Genomic DNA, 22,242 nt, shown 5'->3' on the forward strand with positions numbered 1-22,242 from the left:
CTAGAAGTTGAATCAAAGAATTCCCAACAAACAAAAGTCCAGGACCAGAAAGTTTCACAGATAAATTCAACAAACATTTAAAGAGTTAATACCTATTCTTAAAAAATAGAAGAGGAAGCAGGGGCCTGGGTGGCTCAGTTGGTTAAGTGTCCAACTCTTGATTTCGGGGTTGTGAGATCAAGCCCCATGTTGGACTCTGTACTCAGTGGGGAGTCTGCTTGAGATTCTCTCTATTCCTCTCCCCCCCACCACTGTTCTCTTTCTCTAAAGTAAATAAATCAATCTTTTAAAAAAAAAAAGGAACAAGTAAAAAAAAAAAAAAAAAAAAAGGAGGAAGGAAAACTTTGAAATTCATTCTATTAGACTAGCATTACCCTGATACCAAAGCCAGACAAACACACTCCAAAAAAAGAAAACTACAGACCAATATTCCTAATGAACACAGATGCAAAAATTCTCAACAAATATTAGCAAATCAAATTCAACCATACATTTAAAGGATCATTCACCACTACCAAATGGGGTTTATTCCAGGGATACAAGGATGGTTTAATATATGCAAATCAATCAACACAATATACCATATTAAGAAAAAATGAAGGATAAAAACCATACAATCATCTCAATAGATACAAAAAAAATAAGCATTTGACAAAATTCAACATCCATTCATGATAAAAAATCTCAACCAAATGGGTTTAGGGGGAATATACCTCAATATAATAAAGGCCATATATAATAAGCCCCAGCTAACATCATACTCAATGGTGAAAAACTGAAAGCTTTTCCTCTAAGATCAGGAACAAGACAAAGGATGTTCACTCTTGCTACTTTTAGTCAACAGAGTAATAGAAGTCCTAAGCATAGTAATCAGACAAAAAAAGAAACAAAGACATCCAAATTGGTAAAGAAGAAGTAAAACTCTCTATTTGCAGGTAACATGGCACTATATATAGAAAACTTTAAAGACTCCACTAAAAAACTATTATAACTAATTAATGAATTCAGTAAAGCTGCAGGATACAAAATTAATATACAGGAATCTGTTGTTTCCATACACTAAGAATAAAGAAGCAGAAAGAGAAATTAAAAAAAAAATTTACAGCTGCATTAAAAAGAATAAAATACCTAGAAATATATTCAAATAAGGAGGTAAACTGGAACTCTGAAAACTGTAAGAAGATATTGATGAAGGAAACTGAAGACAACACAAATGAAAAGATACACCATGCTTATGGATTGGAAGAATTAATATTGTTAAAATGTCCATACTACTCAAAGCAGTTTACAGATTCAATGCAATCCATATTAAAATACCAATAGTACTTTTCACAAAACTGGAACATAATGTTAGAATTTGTATAAACCTAAAAAAGACCCTGAATAGCCAGAGCGATCATTTTTTTTTTTTTTTTAATTTTAGAAAGAGATAGAGAAAGAGCACAAGCAGGAAGAAGGGTAGAAGGAGAGGGAGAATCCCAAGCAGTCTCCACGCAGAGTGCAGAGACTCATGCAGGGCTGATCACAGGACACCGAGATCATGACTTGAGCTGAAATCAAGAGTCAGATGCTTAACCAACTGAGCCACCCAGGCACTCACCAAAGAAATCTTGAACAAAACCGGAAGTATCACAATCCCAGATTTTTACACTATAGTACAAAGCTATAGTAATCAAAACAGTATGGTATTGGCACAAAAACAGACACAGAGATCAATAGAACAGAATACAGAGCCCAGGGGTGCCTGGGTAGCTCAGTCAGTTAAGCACGTGCCTTCAACTCAGGTAATTATCTTACGGTCCTGGGATCAAGCCCCTCATTGGGCTCCCTGCTCAGCAGGGAGTCTGCTTCTCCCTCTCCCTCTGCCCCTTCCTGCTGTTCATGCTGCCTCTCTCTCTCTCAAACAAATAAAATCTTTTAAAAAAAGGAAAAAAAAAAAAGAATACAGAGCCCAGAAATAAACCCATGCTTATACAGTCAATTAATCTACAATAGGGGTGCCTGGGTGGCTCAGTCAGTTAAGTGTCTAACTCTTGATTTGGCTCAGGTCATGATCTCAGGGTTGTGAGACTGAGCCTTGGGTCAGGCTTGTGCTGAGTGTGGAGGCTGCTTAAGATTCTCTCTCTCCCTGGGGTGCCTGTGTGGTTCAGGTGGTTGAGAAGCCAACTCTCAGTTTAGGCTCAGGACATGATCTCAGGGTTGTAAGATCAAGCCCTGAATCGAGTCCTATGTCAGGCTCCCCACTTGGCGGGGAATCTGCTTGAGATCTCTCTCTCTCTCTTCCTCTCTCTCTTCTCCTCCCCTGCTTATATGCATGCATCCTCTCTCTCTCTCTCTCTCTTTCAAATAAATAAATTAATTAATTTTAAAAAAAAAAAGATCGTCTCTCTCTCTCTCTGCCCCTAACTCCCACTTGCACACACACACTCTCTCTCCCTCTTAAAAAAAAAAAAAACAAAACAAAAACAAAAAAAAAACAAAAACAAAAACCACCTAATCTGCAACAAAGGAGACATGAATATACAATGGGGGAAAAGATGGTCTCCTCATGGCTTTGGTAAAACTGGACAGCTACATGCAAATGAATGAAACTAGAACATTTTCTTATGGCACAGACAAAATAAATTTGAAATGGGTTAAAGATCTATATGGGAAATCTAAAACCATAAAAATTCCTAGAAAAAAAAAAAACAGGCACACTTCTCTCTGACATCACCTGTAGCAATATTTTTCTAGATATGTCTCCTTTGGCAAGGGAAAAAAAAGCAAAAGTAAACTATTTTGTACTACATCAAATTAAAAAGCTTTTGCACAATAAAGGAATCTGTCAACAAAATAAAAAGGCAATCTACTGAATGGAAGAAGATATTTGCAAATCACGTATCTAATAAGAAGTTAATACCAAATATATAAAGAACTCATACAACTGGAGAGTAAAAAAACAAATCTGATTTTAAAAAGGGCACAGGACTTGAACAGATATTTTTCCAAAGACAGACAGACAGATGGCCAACAGACAACTGAAAAGATGCTCAACATCATTCATCACCAGGGAAATACAAATCAAAACCATACTGAGATATCACTTCACACCTGTCAGAATAATAATATCAGTAAATTAAGAAACAACAAGTGCTGACCAAAAGTAGAGAAAAGGGATCTCTTGTGCACTGTTGGTGGGAATGTAAATTGGTACAATTGCTAGAAAAACAGCATGAAGTTTCTTCAAAATATTAAATTAAAAAAATTAAAAATGAAATACCAAATGACCCAGTACTTCCATTGCTGGGTATTTACTCAAAGAAAATAAAAACACTAATCTGAAAAAATACATGCACCCCTGTTTATTGCAGCATTATTTACAACAGTGAATACATGCAAGCAGCCTCAGTGTCCATTAATAGGTGAATGGATAAAGGAAATGTGGTATATATCCTGGAATGTTACTCAGCCATAAAAAAAGAACAAAATCTTGTTATTTCCAACAACATATACCTAAAGGGTATTATGCTAAGTGAAATAAATCAGGTGAAGAAAGTCATATCCCGTATGATTTCACTTATATGTGGAATCTAAAACACAAACAAAAACAGATCCATAAATCCAGAGAACAAACTAGTGGTTGCCAAATGGAATGGAAGTGGAAGGATGGGTAAAATAGGTGAAAGAAATTAGGAGATACAAACTTCTAGTTGTAAAATAAATAATCATAGTGATGAAAATTGCAGCACAGGGAATACAGTCAGTAACAGTGTAATAACTTTGTATGGTGATAGACGGTAAGTACACTTATTGGAGTGAGCACTGGGTAATGTGTACAACTGATCAATCAATATATTATATACTTGCAACTAATAACATTATCAATTATATTTCAATAATAAAAATAAAAGTAATAACCAGAACAAATACTCAATAAGACAGGAAAGCTTCTATAATGAATCACAGGATAAAAGTAAAAAAAGAAACACAATTTATTAAAGTTATTCATTTTGAAGACAATGATCAGACAAAGCTCTTCTGTGGCAATTTCTATGAGTGGTTATCATAGCTTACAGATCTCAAAGATGAAAGAGAAAAAGAGTATGGCAGAGACTCCTATTTGCCTGTCAATATCCAGATCCTCCCTTCCTCCTCAGTAACAAAAGCCCAGTTTTATTCAGGGTAACTCAGTGTCCAGCTAATTTCCCTACTTCCCTGGTAACCTGAGTTTTGGTTTGGGAAGTCTCTTTAAAAGAAAAGGAAGCATCTTTGTCTTTGCCTTCCTGCCTGGAACCTGGCTGCTGTGATGATTAGAATTCTGGCAGCTATCTTGGACTACAAGAACCAGTGCCAAACCTTAGAGACGGCAGATCAAAGAAATGGGAGAAGTTTAGGTCCCTGATAACTTTGTGAGGCTACTATACCTGACCCAGACAACATAATTCAAGAATTATTTTACATGAGGGACACCTGGGTGGCTCAGTTGGTCAAGCCTCTGCCTCCGGCTCAGGTCATGATCCTAGAGTCCCAGGACTGAGCCCCACAGCGGGCTCCCTGCTCAGTGGGGAGTCTGCTTCCCCTTCTGCCCCTCACCCTCTCTCCCCCACTTTCTCTCTCATTCTCAAAAAAATAAATAAAATCTTTTTTAAAAAAGAATTATTTTACATAAGAAAATAAACATTGTATGTTTAAGCCACCATTACATCTGTATTTATTTTTTGCTTTCTTAACTGATCACTTACCTTCAGATAGGTAAAGAATTTTTATCTCCTTTTTTACAGATCAGGCAACTAAGATGCAGAGAAGTAAGATGACTTGCACAATATCAAATTAGTGAAGAGGTGGGTCTTGACTCCTAGGTCAATGCTTTTTCACTAACATCTGACTCAGCAAGTTCTAAATATAAAAAAAAAGAGATAAAACCAGATTAAATATAAACATAAATTTTGGCCTTATTATAGTGGTAACAGCATATGATAGTATATATATTTGCCACATCCTGTAAATAGTAAAAGTACCAAATTTTTATTATGTGGAAGGAGACTAAATTATATCAAAATCCAGTGGAGAGGGAAGAGAGAAATATTAAACAGAATCAAAGACCACAATAAACAAAGATTTTGGTTTATGATGCTGGCTTTACTGTATCCCTCCCCTTGTAAATAAGAATTCAGACTAAAAGCTTATTTTCCTCAGCAATGAGACTTCAAGATACAGGGTAAGTTTTCTTATTAGATCCTTAACTGTAATTTCTCTGAAAATCCTTAACTAGAATCTTTCTTTACTCTTACCATCACTTTAAAAAATTAATCTTGGCCCGAGTCTCAGTCACAGAGATCAGTAATAAAGCAAAATAGCTCAGATTTTCTTTTTTGAAACCCAATTGTCAAATACAAGGCAGTTGGCTCATGTGCAAACTCACTGGTGAAAAAAAGGAATTATTTCTAAGCAGTTTACAAAGAAAATAAGCAAATAAAATATCTTCAGATTTTAAGAACACATATTTCTTTTTATGGTATATTAAAAATAAAATCATCTAAGCAGGGGAGTGATCATACACATTGTATGTCAAAAAGGCATGTGGACTTTTATTAACACCGCATAGTCAAAAATAAACAACAGATTGAACCCTTATCACTCCCATTTACTGGCAAGCTGTTTGCCTCTCTGGTTCTCAATTTTCCTACCTATAAACTGAACTAATACTTCTTCCTAAGTTTTTGATTGGCTGAAAGTAAGAATGAATATATGGCAATTAGCACAATGCATGGCAATCATAAATGCTCAGTAAATATTAAAGCCCTTGATGTCTTGAAATGAAACAGCTATATAAAGTAATAAAAATCTGTTCTGTAAACACACAAAGTTATAGAACCTAAAAAGCAATATACCAGTTTGACATACAATCTTTAAATGTCATTTTTGGAAAGGCTGCATTAGAACTCTCCCCTGAGCATTGCATAGCCAAAGTCCTGATGCAGCTGCAGGCCAATGAAAAGAATACAACCAACAAAAGAGGAATACAATCTCTTCCTCCCTGGGATTAAAACAAGAGTCCCTGGGCACTTGGGTGGCTCAGTGGGTTAAGCCTCTGCCTTCAGCTCGGGTCGTGATCTCAGGGTCCTGGGATCGAGTCCCACATCGGGCTCTCTGCTCATCGGAGAGAATGCTCCCCCCTCTCTCTCTCTCTCTGCCTGCCTCTCTGCCTACTTGTGATTTCTCTCTCTGTGTGTCAAATAAATAAATAAAATCTTTAAAAATAAATAAATAAATAAAACAAGAGTCCCAGGTTTCTCTCTCCAAGTCACTGCCCTTAGCCAGGAAACCTTGGTTGCTTCCTCTTGCTGTCAATATCTTAATTCTAACAGTGAAAGGGAGTGGGGTGGAGAAAAATAAACGGCTTCTGAGTTTCTCAACGGCAGCAGTGATGAGAGAGACCAGAACCCTGATACCCAACTCCATTCTTCCCTCTAAAAATGAGAATCCAGGGACACCTGGGTGGCTCAGTTGGTTAAGGGGCTGCCTTCGGCTCAGGTCACGATCCCAGCATCCTGGGATCGAGTCCCACATCGGGCTCCTTGTTCGGCGGGGAGCCTGCTTCTCCCTCTGCCTCTGCCTGCCACTCTGTCTGCCTGTGCTCATTCTCTCTGACAAATAAATAAATAAAATCTTAAAAAAAAAAAATGAGAATCCACAGGAAAGCAAGGTTCAAAGTAAAGTATCAGATGTATGACCAGCTGAGCAGGACTCTAACCCTTCCGAGTATTGAGACATTAGTATAGATACTGGGGTGCCTGGCTGGCTTAGTCGGTAGAGCATGAAACTCTTTATCTTGGGGTTGTGAGTTCGAGCCCCACCTAGAGCACAGAGATTACTTAATTAAAAAAAAAATTAAATAAGCATCCACAGGAAAGCGAGATTCAAAATAAAAGCATTAAATGTATAACCAGCTTAGCTGGACTCCAACCCTTCCATGTATCAAGACATTAGTATAGATATTGATGTCTCTGAGACTCATATCTGTAGAAAAGGACACCATCATATTGCCTTCCCCCCCCAATCTTAATTGGTTACAGTATCCTTGGTAATAGGCTTACGTAATGAAAGCAGATACTGTTTCTCATCTGTATCACTCAATAAACAAATTTAGTAAAATTACAATGTCTCCATTATGCATATATACTGTACTCTGGATAACTAAAATACAATATGCCAAAAAGCTCTGCCAAATTTAAAAAAAAAAAACAATTGAAAAAAATTTTTTTAAAAAGCTCTGCCAAAAACAAAAGCACACAACTGCTATCTCAATTTTCACTAGGTTGCTTTAAAATTTTTAACACAGAATTCTGGGACCAGAAATGATCTCAGAGGTAAGGTGTGGTTCAGACCCAACTTTTACAAAAGGTTATAAAGCATAAGGAAGCTAACTAACGTGGCCAAAACTATTTGACAGAGACAGGATTGGAATCTGGCCATCAAATTCTAATCAAGAATAATTTTCGGGGCGCCTGGGTGGCTCAGTGGGCTAAGCCGCTGCCTTCAGCTCAGGTCATGATCTCAGAGTCCTGGGATGGAGCCCCGCATCAGGCTCTCTGCTCAGCAGGGAGCCTGCTTCCTCCTCTCTCTCTGCCTGCCTCTCTGCCTGCTTGTGATCTCTCTCTGTCAAATAAATAAATAAAATCTTAAAAAAAAAAAGAAGAATTTTCACCATTTCATGTTTTTTTTTTAACTTTGGATTGAAAATCAATAAATGATTGAGATTTTTTCCTTAAATAAGTCATTTGAAATGTTAGGAGCCTGTTTTTTAAAGTCTATAAGCTAATTGCACATATTCAACATAAAAATAACAAATTTCCCCTTTCCAGACCTTCAGATATTTAGAAAAAGTTAATCATCTATCATATCAAATACAGTCAACTCAATTACTCACAATACTTAAAAGTTTATCTACTTAAGGATTACTTTCAATGCACTTTAAAATCCTATACTTGATTCCTCCAGCTACCCAATACTTAAAAGCGTATTTTGCTCATTCATCAAAAAGGCCTTAGAAAGTGGAAAGCAACTTAAATGTTATTCTAAATAACAAAATTAATTGGATTTATCTATAGAGATACACAACATAACTCCAAGCAAAAAGACACTGGTACTGATCATGTTACTGTAGTCTATATTAGCAACCATGATGAACAGCTAGAGGTTTGAAAGGTACCTTCATTGTTTTCATTGTGCATTTCATTTCAACTGGTATTTACAGGGCACAGACCAGTTTGGCAAAAGTTGAACAGTAAGTACCGATCGGCAGATTAAGGTGAACAGAGCAGGGACTTCGGCCATGGCAAGGTGGGTATATTAAGATTGCTGGAAGAGAACAGCACTAGTGACCACCAGGAGGCAGAAATGAATTTTTCACTAGAAAGTTAGACCGGATCATGGAAAGTTTAGAGAACTAGATGAGAAACAGTAGTTTCCATGTCTACCCCAATCACAAGAGTAATAGTATTTGAGATTTCTCATTCTAAATATCCATTTTTTAAATTTTGGGGCCCTATTTACTGAGGAACATTTGTTGAGACATTTGTTTGCTCAGCATTTGTTGAACTTGCTGGTCGAGTTTTATGAAACAAGAACCCGCATTCAGCTTCAATGAAGTTGAATCCTGAGGTAATTTCTATAAGGAACAAGATGCAAGAATCTGGATATTGCCTGACTATTCAACAGAATTCACCAGGGAAGGCCGTAAGAAACAAAAATGTAAATAAATCATGAAAGGAGCTACAGGTTATAGGATCCAGATCTATTATACCTCTAGTCATACTATTTTTAACAAATTCCTTAAAGCAAATGTCTCCTCAATTCTTTCAGTTCTTACAGGACAAGTCCGGAATCTCCTTCAAACAAAACTATCAGAAATATTTGCATATCAGATCCAAATCTATTAACCATGCTACTTTTTTTAACCATAGTACTTTTAATAAATTCCTTAAAGCAACTGTCTCAGCACTTTTTTTTTTTCCAATTCTTTAGAGAAAGTCCAGAATCTCCTTCAGACAGAATTGACTGTCAGAAATATTTGCATTTAGGGGTACCTGGGTGGCTCAGCTGGTTAAGCAGATGCCTTCAGCTTAGGTCATGATCCCAGTGTCCTGGGATCCAGTCCCACATAGCGATCCCTATTCAGGGGAGAGCCTGTTTCTCCCCCTGCCTCTGCCTACCAACCCCTACTCCTGCTCACTCTCTCTCTCAAATAAATAAATAAAATCTTAAAAAAAAAAAAAGAAATATTTGCTTTTATCCTCCTTCTTTCCCCTTCCCCCCTTTTTAGCCAAGATAATAATAGGTGGTTTGATGTTCATATTCATCCATGGATTTAACAGCCTCAATAAAAGGCTTAGATGGGAGCACTTATTCAATTGTGTATGTGTACATTATCCAATTTAAGAGTTTAGTGGACACTCTAAGAATCTCAAGAGGTTCCATCTCCCAGAATTCAGAATAATGATTCAAGGGTCATGTTCATATTTTCTCCCTCCCTCCTTCTCTCCCTCTCTCCCTGCTCCTGTCTCTGTCTCGATATTATAAAACATCTGGATATTGTGGGACGCCTGGGTCGCTCAGTCCGTTAAGCGACTGCCTTCTACTCAGGTCACGATCCCAGAGTCCCAGGAGGGAGCCCTATGTCCCTGTGTCCAGCTCTCTGCTCAGCGGGGAGCCTGCTTCTCCCTCTGCCTTCTGCTTCCCCTGCTTGAGCTCTCTGACAAACAAATAAAATCTTAAAAAAAAAAAAAAATCTGGATATTGTAAAATAATTGCCAACCAAGACCCCTTGCCAGCACCGACCACAACAATAACTACATTTATTCACAGAGTTACCATTTAGTAAGTGCAACAAGGAAGTGGAAGTATTACCTCCGAAACAGAAAGAGCTCATCTTACAGCGATTTCTCACTTAAGGGAAAACAATACCACAGCTGACACGAACTTTCTCTAAGTGTCAAGGTTTGTGGGGTTAACAGACAGGCAGAAGAGTAGGATTGGCCGACCTAGTTTCGCTTGACCGCGCCAGGGGCGATGTGCATTTGCAGGGAACTGGTGGGTACACCCCCCCCTTCTTAGTGGGCGCCTCCCTCGCCCAGCGACCTGCCAAGGCGAGGCTGGACCCTGACCGGGTCTCGGTCCTGCACTCACCCACGCCTGCTCCCCGCCATGAGCCTACCACCTTCATCTACCCTAAAGAAAGCTTGGGTGTCCTGAGGCGAGTGGAGTGGGAAAAGGGACCCCACGCCTCGGGCTGCAACTGGAAGCACCCCTCGTCGGTGCCGCCCGCTGTGCGGTTCCCCCCGCCATTCTCACTGCAGGGTAGGGCAGCCGAAGCCCTGAGCCCTCTCTCAGCACCCGCTCTAGCCTCCCGCCGCGCTGATCCGCACCCACCTCCGGCCTCCGGCCTTACCCGGCCGGGTCTCGGCGCTCGAGGCTCCGCCTGCTGAATGCACGCAACACACAAACCTGTCTCTCCAGCCCCCCGCCCGCGGTTTTTCTCTGTACCTCCGCTGACCGCACGCTCCCGCCTCTTCGCTGCCTTGGCGACAGCCCCCGCCCCTCCTGGCAGCTTCTGATTGGTCCGATTGGGGCCACGGACGTTCCCGATTGGCAGGGGCGGAGATGAGGCCGCGCCCCCTCGGGGTGAGAGGCGGATGGCGTGGAGGAGGAACGCGAAGGAACCTGGGGAGCTTAAGCCAAGAGGGACGTGGCGCTCTGCGACGCTGGCGGGGAAGCCGCGCCCCTTCCTTCTCTAGCTTTCATGGAGAATCTTGCGAAGCAGGATTTGGGCGGGTGAGGTGCTGTCCCGGCATCGGGACAAAGCCCCAGGGATCCCCTCCCCTTTGGCCGCTGGAAGCGCCGCAGCGCTTGACCCGGCAGAGATAGGCTGTCAGGCCCCATTTTCGCCTAAAGGCCTCGCTCGGGGCGGCACCCACCCCTCCTTTCCCGGCCTCCTCCCTGGCGGGAATCTTTCTCGCATCCTCACCCTCACCAGCCCCGATTATGCATGCTGGGCCCTCGGCCCCCGAGCTTGATTGCTTTACCACCCCTTCTCGCTCACCCTTGTGCGCACATACCTCTCTACAGCCTTCCCTCGTAGAACTGAGGCATTACTCCACTTCCCCTCACTTTATAGGTGGGAAAACAGGCTCAAAGATCCAGGTGGTTCGAGGGTTGGAGACGCTTTTGGAGCCTCGAGGCTGATCTCCAAGCATGTCTGCCAAATTATAGTTACTGCTCTGGGCCTTAGTTTCCTCGCTTGTAAAAAACTGTATCAACTTCAGAGTTGTTCGTGGAGATTAAATGAGTAGAACTGCAGAAAACCAGTGCCGAACCTGCTGCATGTATGTTAATCATGGCTGATTCTATTTACCAGGGAATAAAGGCGGGTAGGAACTAACTGCACCAGTTTGGAGCCAGACTGCCTATGTTGCAAAACCGGATTCAGCTTACCACACCAACTCCAAGTTACTTAAGCGCTTTGTGTCTCGGTTTCCTTTTCTGTAAAAAGGGGTAATACTTGTACCCTCCTCCTCACAGCGCGATGATTAGTAGAAAAGTGACTGGCACACACTAAGTGCTCAATAAATGTTAGCCATCCTTACCTTAGTGGCTGAGCTAGGACTATAATTCAAGTCTTTGGACTGCAAGACCAGCAAACTTTGCTCTTATGCACTTCTCATGGACATACTTAGAACAGTGCCTCAAACCTTTTTAAGGTTCAGTTAGAAACACTTTTGCACTTTTTTAAAATCAAAATCTTAAACTATCTCCCTTATCATCATCAAAGTCTTAGAATGTTGTGATTCTGCCTCTAATGAAAGTTTAATAGCAGAGCCAAAGGTAAGGAAAATAGTCATGTTCTGCTCCGATGGACAGATTGAAGAGCAAGGCACTAGAGTAAGAAAGAATATTCAAGAGGTGATGGTGTAGGAGCACTGAATTTCAATTTGAAAAACATGGGGAAATATTGTATATTGGTTAGTTATCATTAGTAATCAATATTAGTGTCAGATCAGGAGACCATACCACATTTAGTGGAAATCACTAAACCGTAAATACATCTTCCACATTTTTTTCAAAGGTTTTATTTATTTATTTGTCAGAGCACAAGCGGGGTGGGGGAGTGGTGGTTGGCAGGCAGAGGGAGAAGCAGGCTTCCCACTGAGGAAGAGCCAGATGTGGAATCCAGCACTGGATCCCAGGATCTGGGATCATGACCTGAGCCAAAAGGAGATGCTTAACCAATTGAGCCACCCAGGCATCCCCATCATCCACTTTTTTATTACCCATTATCCACCAGAGGGCCAAACATATAGTGCCTGATTCAGGTACTAAGATTTGGGATAGAACCTTTAAGGGGACACTCTGAAAGATCTGGTAATATGTATCTAGATTATTTATGGTAATCCAATGGAGGTGAATAATGGAGAATAAGAAAATTGGATTAGTCCAATAATAAAATAAGAGGAAAAGGTTAATGTACACTAGCGTGGTGACTGAGATGTCAGCATTATTCTCAGCAATATACTGGCATGAACAAAAAAGAGAAGACAAGGAAGACAGGGCAAATGAAAATTAAACAGCAAGATCCAGGGTTAGGAGAAATTGCAGAGAAAAATATTTCAGAGTGTCATGCTCATATAAAGCAGGCAACAGCATCTCTTATACTAATAAAGATTGTTTTGTGGTAGAGAAAAATTGTTGATAATGACCCCTGGAAACATGCTATGATCTGAGGGACTAATAAGGAAATGCTACTTAATAGGTAACCCCAAACTTGGAGGGGGGGCTACCATTGATGGAAAATCTGATGGGGAGGAGGACTGGAGAACATACTATTATTACATTGTACAACAGAAGAAAACAAGGTTTTGGAGTCAGAACAAGATCCCATTCTCTCTGGATTGAAAACCCAGTTCTACTTTATTAACTGAGTTTCCTCTAGCAAGTTATTTAACCTGTCTCCATAGCATAGTTTCCCCATTTCTAACATGGAGGCAAGAATATTTCCCCTAATAGAGTTCTGAGGATTAAATGAGTTTATATTTGTAAAACAGAGTGGTATGTGGCATACAGTAATTGCTATATTAATGTTTGATAAAATATTGGTTTCAGTTTCTCCATCTGTATCCAGGGGTCATAATACTGGAGTTACTGTAAGGATTCAAATGATGTAAAGCGTTAGGGAAGAGATGCTCAATAGATATGATTTCTCTTCCCCTCCACTACCCCCAGCCATCAACCTGTTACCTTTGAATCTCTCTCTGATTACCACTGCCACTGCCATCAAGGGGCTATTGCTCAACCCGGTCTATGCAAGGATAAAATATCTTTTCTTGATTTCCCTTGGCTCAGAGAAGTTCAAAATGAGTTTACTAGAAGCCAAGAAAATAAAAAGGAAACAACTCCAAAGAAACAGCTGATGTGAAGCTTGCCCCATAGTACATCTCTTGATACTTTGGACAGAAAATAAATGATATCAAGGAAATTATGGCTTCCTAATACCTCAGTTCTCCCCTTTCTCACTTCTAGGATCTCACAGAACATCAACTGGCCAAGTTCTTCATTGTCTTCAAAAGAGGAGAGAGGGAGGCAGGAGTATATACTGACAAGAGACAGTAAGTAATCAGAACAGGAAAACTCAATAGTACACTCTACATGGGAGCCAAGACTTACTCATTTCACTAAGGTCTAGATCAGGGGTCAGCAAACTGTGGCCCTTGGACCAAATCAACCAACTCCCTGTTTTTGCAAATAATTTTATTGGAACATTGCCATGCTCAACAGTCATACTCATTTGTTTATATATTGTCCCTGGTTGCTGTTGTACTACAATGGCAGGGTTCAGTGGTTGTAAGAGACTGTTTGGCCCTCAAAGCTAAAAATATTTACTACCTAGCTCTTTATAGAAAAAAACATTTTCTTTTTTTTTTTTTTTTTTTTGCTAACCTCTGATTTAGAAAATTCTGCCAGAAGCATCTTTTCAGCATCCCCAGTACAAAAACTTTCACCTTCATCAAATCCTCTAACCCATTGCTTCTCAGACCTAAATATGCACAGATTTTCTTAAAATGCATATTCATATTCAGTAAATCTATAATGAGGCCCAAGATTCTGCGTTTCTTTTTTTTTTTATATTTTATTTATTTATTGGACAGACAGACATCACAAGTAGGCAGAGAGGCAGGCAGAGAGAGAGGAGGAAGCAGGCTTCCCACAGAGCAGAGAGCCAGATGTGAGACTTGATCCCAGGACCCCGGGATCATGACCTGAGCTGAAGGCAAAGGCTTTAACCCACTGAGCCACCCAAGCGCCCCAAGATTCTGCATTTCTAACAAGCTCTAGGGGATGTGAGTTATCTCTAGATCAACTTGATTTCATCAGGGTTTTTTTCCCTTTTGTTCTTTATTGAAGTATAATTGACAAATAACACATTAGTTTCAGGTGTACAACATAATGTTTCAAAATTATGTATTCACTATGTATATATTGTGAAATGATGACCACAATAAGTCTAGTTAACATCCATCATCACACATAATTACAAATTTGTTTTCTTATGATGAGACTTTTTTAGGATTTATTCTCTTAGTGGAGCAGCTGGGTGGCTCTGTCAGTTAAGCATCTGACTCTTGATTTCCACTCAGGACATTCCACTTAGGGTAATAGGATGGAGCTCCTCACTCAATAGGAGGTCTGCTTGAGATTCTCTCCCTTTCCCTCTCTCTCCTCCCCACAGCTTTCCATCAGGCCGACATGCTCTCTCTCTCTCTCTCTAAAATAAATAAACCTTAAAAAAAAATTTACTCTCATAGCAACTTCCCAAAATGCAATACAGGATTTTTTAACTATGGTCACCAAGCCATACTTTACATCCCCAGGATTTATTTATTTGACAACTGGAAGTATGTACCTTTTGACCACCTTCACCTATTTCACCCACTCCCCATCTCCTGAATCTGGCAACCACCAATTTGTTCTATAAGTTTGCTTTTTATTTTGTTTCTTAAATTTTTAAAAATATTTTATTTATCTATTTGAGAGAGAGTGAGAGAGAGATCATGAGAGGGAGGGAGAGGGTTGAGAGAGGGAAAAGCAGGCTTCCCACTGAGGAGGGAGCCCGATCTGGGGCTCAATCTCAGGATTGTCCTGTGCATTACAGATGTTACCAGCATCCCTGGTGTCTACACCCTAGATGCGAAAATTACCCACCTTCAGTTGTGTCAACCGAAAATATCTCCAGACGTTGCCAGATATTCATTAAGAGGCAAAACCTCCCTGGTTGAGAACCATTGGTTTAAAGCAACAGAAACCAGTTCTAGCTAACTTTAAGAAAAGGGGGATTTGGAGCGCCTGGGTGGCTCAGTGGGTTAAGCCTCTGCCTTTGGCTCAGGTTGTGATCCCAGGGTCCTGGAATCGAGCCCTGCACCGAACCCGCATCGGGCTCTCTGCTCAGCAGGGAGCCTGCTTCCTCCTCTCTCTCTGCCTGCCTCTCTGCCTATTTGTGATCTCTTGTCTGTCAAATACATAAATAAAATCTTAAAAAAAAAAGAAAGAAAAGGGGGATTTTTTGAGAGGATAATTGAATAACTTGTAGACAGACTAAGCAGAGAAACAATCCCAGGGACAAGAGATCTTGGGCCTTCTTTCTAGAAGGGATAATAGATTATTTCCTTCTGCCTTTGGGTATTCCTAATTAAGTTTAAATTTTTCAGCAGAAAGAATCCAAGTTCTGTTTAGATCAGGTATTTATTCCTGTGGCCTAGGAATAGAGTCTGTAACCAGGATCAAAGCAGGAAGAGGTGTTCAGGAGAAAAAAGGTATGGCCACTGTACTTCCCTCAGATTCTGTATCTATATTCAGCTAAAGTGACGTAACCTGACTACAGGGGCTTCAATGAATTGGAGTTCATTTTTCCATAAAAATAAGTCTGGGATGCCTGGGTGGCTCAGTGGGTTAAAGCCTCTGCCTTCAACTCAGGTCATGATCCCGGGGTCCTGGAATCGAGTCCCGCATTGTCGGGGGGGGGGTCTCTGCTCAGCAGGGAGCCTGCTTCTCCATCTCTCTCTGCCTGCCTCTCTGCCTACTTGTGATCTCTGTCTGTCAAATAAATAAATAAAATCTTTTTTTAAAAATGAGTCTGGAGGAGATAGTGTTTGGCATTGGTTCAGCTGCTAAACAGTATCGTCATATTGCCTACCTCCTGCCTGCTCTCAGCTCCAGCTTTTCATCTTCAAGTTTATTGAAAGTTGAAAAATGGCTATCATAGTCCCCACATCATGAACTTGACCACATTCAAAAGTAAGAAAAACACAGGAGGTGGATAAAGGCAGAAAAAGGACCTTTTATGTGAGAAGTTCCCTCCCCTCTTCTCAGCAAAGGAAAAGCTTTCATGGAAGCCCCCTCAGCAAACAACCCTTCAGTTCCATTGACCAGAAATAGGTTCTATAGCAATTCTCTTAGTTACAAGATATGATGGGAAAGTTAGTATCTGGCAAAGGGGCATGCAGTTGACTGACTGAGACCAATCACTATTAACTCCCTGGGTCTGGGCCAGGGGTGCCAAATTTTAGGTTCTGTTAGCAAGAGAAGAAGGTCTAAGCTGTTAGTTGGGCAATAGTGTAGCATCTGCCACGTTTTCATACTATCAAATCCCCAAACCTACATGATTCTCTAACCATTTCCTCTTTCTTCCTATAACAATAAAAGGCAGTCCCTTTACCTGAATCCATTCCTCTCAGTTCTCAAGGACTTTATCTTTCTCACTTGGCCATCCCTTGTCTTCCCTGTATCATTAATCTCCCCTAGCTATCACACTCTAAGCATACAAACATGCTCTAGGAGTATTTTCCATCTTTAAAAATCCCTTCCCTACCGGGGCACCTGGGTGGCTCAGCGGGCTGAGCCTCTGCCTTCGGTTCAGGTCATGATCTCAGGGTCCTGAGATGGAGCCCCGAGTCGGGCTCTCTGCTCAGCAGGGAGCCTGCTTCCCCTTCTCTCTGTGCCTGCCTCTCTGCCTACTTGTGATCTTTCTCTCTGTCAAATAAATAAAATAAATAAAAATAAAAATCACTTTCCTACAGCTAAATAAAAAGATGTGATAAAACAAATAGAGTAACATTGTTATTGTAGAATTTAGTGATATTTACTGTGAAATTTGTTCAATTTTTCTGTTTAAAAACTTTCATAATAAACTATTTGAACTAAAACCCTTACCTTGATTCCAAATCACCCTATAACTTGTTCCTCAGGTTATCATGTGTGCAAATTCCTTTAAAAATTCCTTTCTCTACCTGCTCCCCTCCCTTTTATTCTCAGCTTATGCCAGTCTGGCTTCCATCTCCTCCACTCCTCTGAGATTGCTCTTATTAAGCTCACCTGTGAATGGACAAGTTTCTGTCCTCATCTTATTCAACTATTAGCAGAATTCTTTGCTGCAAACTTCTCTCTCCTTGAAGCACTTTGCACTCTAGGCTCTGGCACCATTCTGTCCTAGTTTTCTTTCTATCTTTCTGGATATTCTTCTTCAGTCTCCTTTGAGACATTTTTCTCCATTACACAGCTTCTAAAATTTAGAATGTCCCAGGGATTGGTTCTGGAACCACTTCTCTGTCTACAGCCAGTTTTTCCACAAGGGCACTATTGGCTTTTTGTGTTGAACACTTCTTCACTGAGCAGGATTTCCCATGCGTTTCAGGATGTTTTACATCCCTGGACCCTACTTCCTTGTCCCTCTCACCAATATGACAACCCAAATTGCCTCCAGGCAGTCTCCAGAAAAATGATACTTCTCAGGGTTAAAAATGATTTTGTCTTATTGGATGATCCCAGCCAGGCATACGTGTACTAGTTCTCCATATCTCCAGCACAAACATCTCTTTTGAAATCTGGACTGCTGCAACTGTGTGCATGGTATCCCTTTCCTTCCTTCCTTCCTTCCTTCCTTTCTTTTTTTTTTTTTTTTTTTTATTTATTTAGATTTTATTATTTATTTGAGAAAAAGAAAGAGAGAGCTTGAGTGGGGAGTTGGGGCAGAAGGAGAAGCAGACTCCCTGCTGAGTGGGTGGCTGACTCAGGGCTCTATCCCAGAGTCCTGGAATCGTGACCTGAGCTGAAGGCAGATGCTTAACCAACTGAGCCACCCAGGTCCCTCTGTGCATAGTATTTCTATCTGAATGGCCTATTATAGAAACCCAGTAAGTATTTGATGACTCAATTGTTATAATTAACTAACTTCATCCCTCTCTTGTTTAAAACTAAATTTTTGACCTTTTCCCACCTGTTGTTCCCTGTGGGAGACACAGGGATATGCTGCTAATATCCCCCTTCAAGAAAGGACTGGCTGCATGATCTCAGGGTCCTGGGATCGAGTCCCGCATCGGGCTCTCTGCTCAGCAAGAAGCCTGCTTCCCTCTCTCTCTCTCTCTCTCTCTGCCTGCCTCTCTGCCTACTTGTGATCTGTCTCTGTCAAATAAATAAATAAAATCTTTAAAAAAAAAAAAAAAAAGAAAAAAAGAAAGGACTGGCTGCCCAGCTGTGAGGAGTGTGGTTAACTGACAGCCTCTAGCTCTTACTTGCTTCAGGGTCCCTCTCAGCTTTTAGAGACAAAGTTACACCCTTCTTCAGGTGGCTCCCAGCAATGAATGAGCAAGGTGGTAGAACAAGGGCCTAGGCCAGTGTAAAACTCCACTAACTCACGTCTTTGCCCAGGAGTTCCCCATTGGGCTGGCAGAGACTATCAGGTTTGTCACTGCTCTCAACCACCCCCTTCACATTTCTGCTTCTGCCTCTTTTCATTTCAGAAGAGTTATCCCTGATAAACCTTCTGCATACCTTGCTCTGTCTTTACATCTGCTTCCCAGAGCTATGCACCCAGTTGCTCAAGCCAAAGCCCTATGAGTCACCCCTGATTCTTAGTTTCCCTTCACACTACCTACCTAATCCATCAACACATTCTGTTGGTTCTACCTCTAGGATACATGACTACTTTCTCTCTCCTGCTACTAGCCTTGTCCAAGTCATCATCATTCCTCGCTGGAATATTGCAAATAGCCTCAAACTAGATCCCACTTGGATCCCCTACAATCCATTCTCCACACAGCAGCTGGGGATGATCTTTAAAACAGCAATGCTCCAGGGGCAAGCAATTAAGTGTCCTTGTCTGATTCTTGGTTTCTGCTCAGGTCGTGAGGCCCAAGTCTGTCTCTGCACTCAGCTCTCCCTCCACCCTCCCACCCCCCACCTACCCCCCTCCCCCGCTCATGCTCTCTCTCTTTAGAAGAAACAAATAGGGGCGCCTGGGTGGCTCAATGGGTTAAAGTCTCCGCCTTCGGCTCAGATCATGATCCCAGGATCCTGGGATTGAGCCCACCCTCGGGGCTTTCTGCTCAGCAGGGAGCCTGCTTCCCTGCCTCTCTCTGCCTGCCTCTCTGCGTACTTGTGATCTCTCTCTGTCAAATGAATAAATACAATTTAAAAAAAAAAGAAACAAATAAATCTTTTTAAAAAGTAAAATAAAAAAAAATAAAATGTAGCACTGCTCTACTTGAAAACAAGGACTTCTCATCCAAACTCCTTATTTTCTGTCAAGGCTCTTTCTGATACATCCTGTCTTTCTGTTCAGCCTCATTTCTCACTACCTTCTTCTCAGTCACTATACTCTAGCCATGCTGGTTTCTTTGTTCTTAGACACCATTCCCAGTTAAGGCTTTTGCCCGAACCGTACTTCAGTAGACCACTATTTCCCCTACATTTTGCATGACTAGGTCTTTCTTATCTATTAGCACTCAAGGGCCACTGTCTCAGAAAATCTGCTCCAAACACTCAATCTAAAATAGCTTCCCTCTCTTCTTTTCCATTATTCTCCCTGATAGTATGTGTGTGTATGTGTATGTATGCACATATATGCACAAATTCATTTGTATATACAGATATTCACATATATACACTTCTTCCCTTAGTAATTTTTCTCTGTCTCTCTCACTAGACCATAAGATCCATGAAAGGATAGACAATATTTGGTTTATCACTGTTCATCCAGAGCTGAACACATTGTCTGATGCACATAGCCGGCAATCAATACATATTTGTTGAATGAATGGAAGGAAAATCACCTAATTATGTTAGGTCATTATGTTGTTATGGATGTTTTTTTCTCAGTGTTTTGGCAAAGGGATTTGATTTTTATTTTTGTCTTTTTTTCTTTAGAAATAGAATGGAAATTATATCTTCTGCCCACTGATATTATAGTGACTTAACACATAGGAGATAAATACTAATAACCATAAATCATAATATCTAGTTCCATGTTACAATGACCATAATTTCAAGAGCATCTTATTTTATTTTATTTTTTTAAAGATTTTATTTATTTGACAGAGAGAGAGAGAGTTCACAAGTAGGCAGAGAGGCAGGCAGAGAGAGAGAGGAGAGGAAGCAGGCTCCCTGCGGAGCAGAGAGTCCGATGCGGGGCTCGATCCTAGGACCCTGAGATCATGACCTGAGCCGAAGGCAGAGGCATTAACCCACTGAGCCACCCAGGCGCCCCTAGAGCATCTTATTTTAAAAAATTAGTCTGTCCATACCCAAAAAGTTTATAATATCCTCAAAATAATAATCCTACTCCCACTTAACCATCTTAAAAACAAAAGAAGAATAAACTATTTCATACAAAGTAGTATGAAGAATCCTGAGGTATAGTCCGTGGATTATAAAAATTTAATGAGAATAAAATTCAGCCATGCTGCACTGCAGTAAGGAACAATATCAAATAAATATTATGGGCTACATTCATAATTTTTTTTCCTTCCAGCAAAAAGACTTAATGACTTAACAATGACTGCAGTTATGGAAATCTTACTCCTAATCTCTGGATTTTCCTTTCATGAAGTTAAAAAAAGATAACCTCATACTTCATCTAAGAAATAAACAGTATATCCAGAGAGCAAAGTCTCTTTAAAGAAATCCTATAGCACTTCACCATGATAAAAGTTAACCTGAAATACTAGGAAAAATAATCTTATACTTTTTATTCACTCTAAAGAGATCTAAATCACGCTTTTTAAGCATCCTTCCCTAACTTTTATGATTCTTTTAAAAATCTTTGTTAATGCAGACATTTTTTTTCCCCATTCTTTTCCAAACAACCTCATCCTTCTATGATGCCACACAGATTGTATCTGCCCACTCCCCATCCCAAATTGCAGTCCTGAGCTGAGGTGACTCATGACACAGGGGGATGATCAAAGAAATATGCAAAGGATTGCAAAGGTATGAAGAAATGAGTTGTCATTCCAGGGTGGTAAGGCCATTCATATGTCATAAAGGGCATGACCAGGCAAGAGTGAAGGGGAAGACTATTGGCATAGTTCATGATACAGCACAAGGAGGGGGTAAAAATTGACATTTAAAGGGGTAAGCAAACTCTGAAATCACTAAAGGGTGGTGCAAAATAGTACTTCCCAACAAGAGGAGGGTGAGTCCATATTTGGGAAATCAGTAATGTTAGAAGGAGATGGAAGAGTCCTTCATTCCTTCAAGTATGATATCACAGAAAACTAGGAAAATTTCAGACCAAGTCTCACAAACTGGTGCCCAGGAGTAGAATCAGGCCCACAGACAGGTTTTGTTGGCTTCCTTTGAGGATTTTTTAAACTTCCCAATTAGTTGCCAAGTTGAGAGTTTCCATAATAAAAATCAGAATTTCTGGCTTTGCTTGAAAATGTTGGAATTCTGACAACCCTTAGCCTGCATTCCTACATGGCAGTGATTGACTACAGCAAAATAACAGCTTCCTTCTTTGGGCAAGGCAGATACTCTGAGTTTATCAGTCCACACTTAGCCAGCTTTACTCATGTTATCCACCTAGCACTTGTAGGCATTTACGTTTGTGACACTGGTTTGGGGAACGCCGTATAACAAAAAGGTGAGTCAATGTTGAGAAAACATGTGATAGGAGGGAAAGGTAATCTATGATATAGGAAGGTATACAGACCTTGGAAAATTCATCGTGACAAAGATAGAAGGAGCAAAATATTTATACCCTGTCCTTTTAATCCCAAGAATATTCTTTCTGATCCTGCCACTCTCACCTCAGAGCATTTTGCCCCCATTAGGTATTTGAGAGCTTTACAATCTATTCATTAATTAAGACATTAAACTGGATCAGTGGAATTTAACTCATAAGATACTTTCCAAAAAAATTCATTAATGTTGGCA

General features: G+C 40.5%; 1 protein-coding gene across 3 annotated transcripts in view; it reads right to left on the minus strand.

Annotated features, from left to right (window-relative positions):
- Window positions 1–10,575, minus strand: part of LOC111150124 (nucleobindin 2) — a 54,321-nt gene extending 43,746 nt beyond the window's left edge. Inside the window, exons 1-3 of one of the 3 annotated variants that reach the window (XM_022507496.1) lie at window positions 10,414–10,528; window positions 8,195–8,343; window positions 4,725–4,878 (exon numbers count right to left, since the gene is read on the minus strand). The gene's annotated coding sequence lies outside the window, so the exon portion shown is untranslated. Of the gene's footprint in view, window positions 1–4,724; window positions 4,879–8,194; window positions 8,344–9,891; window positions 9,914–10,413 lie in introns of those variants that run through there. The other 2 variants (XM_022507495.1, XM_022507497.1) reach the window with 2 other exon arrangements.
- Window positions 10,576–22,242: the final 11,667 nt, after the last annotated feature.

The sequence above is a fragment of the Enhydra lutris genome, unplaced genomic scaffold (assembly GCF_002288905.1).
Source record: "Enhydra lutris kenyoni isolate GAN:26980312 unplaced genomic scaffold, ASM228890v2 scaffoldscaffold22, whole genome shotgun sequence".
NCBI lineage: Eukaryota > Metazoa > Chordata > Mammalia > Carnivora > Mustelidae > Enhydra > Enhydra lutris.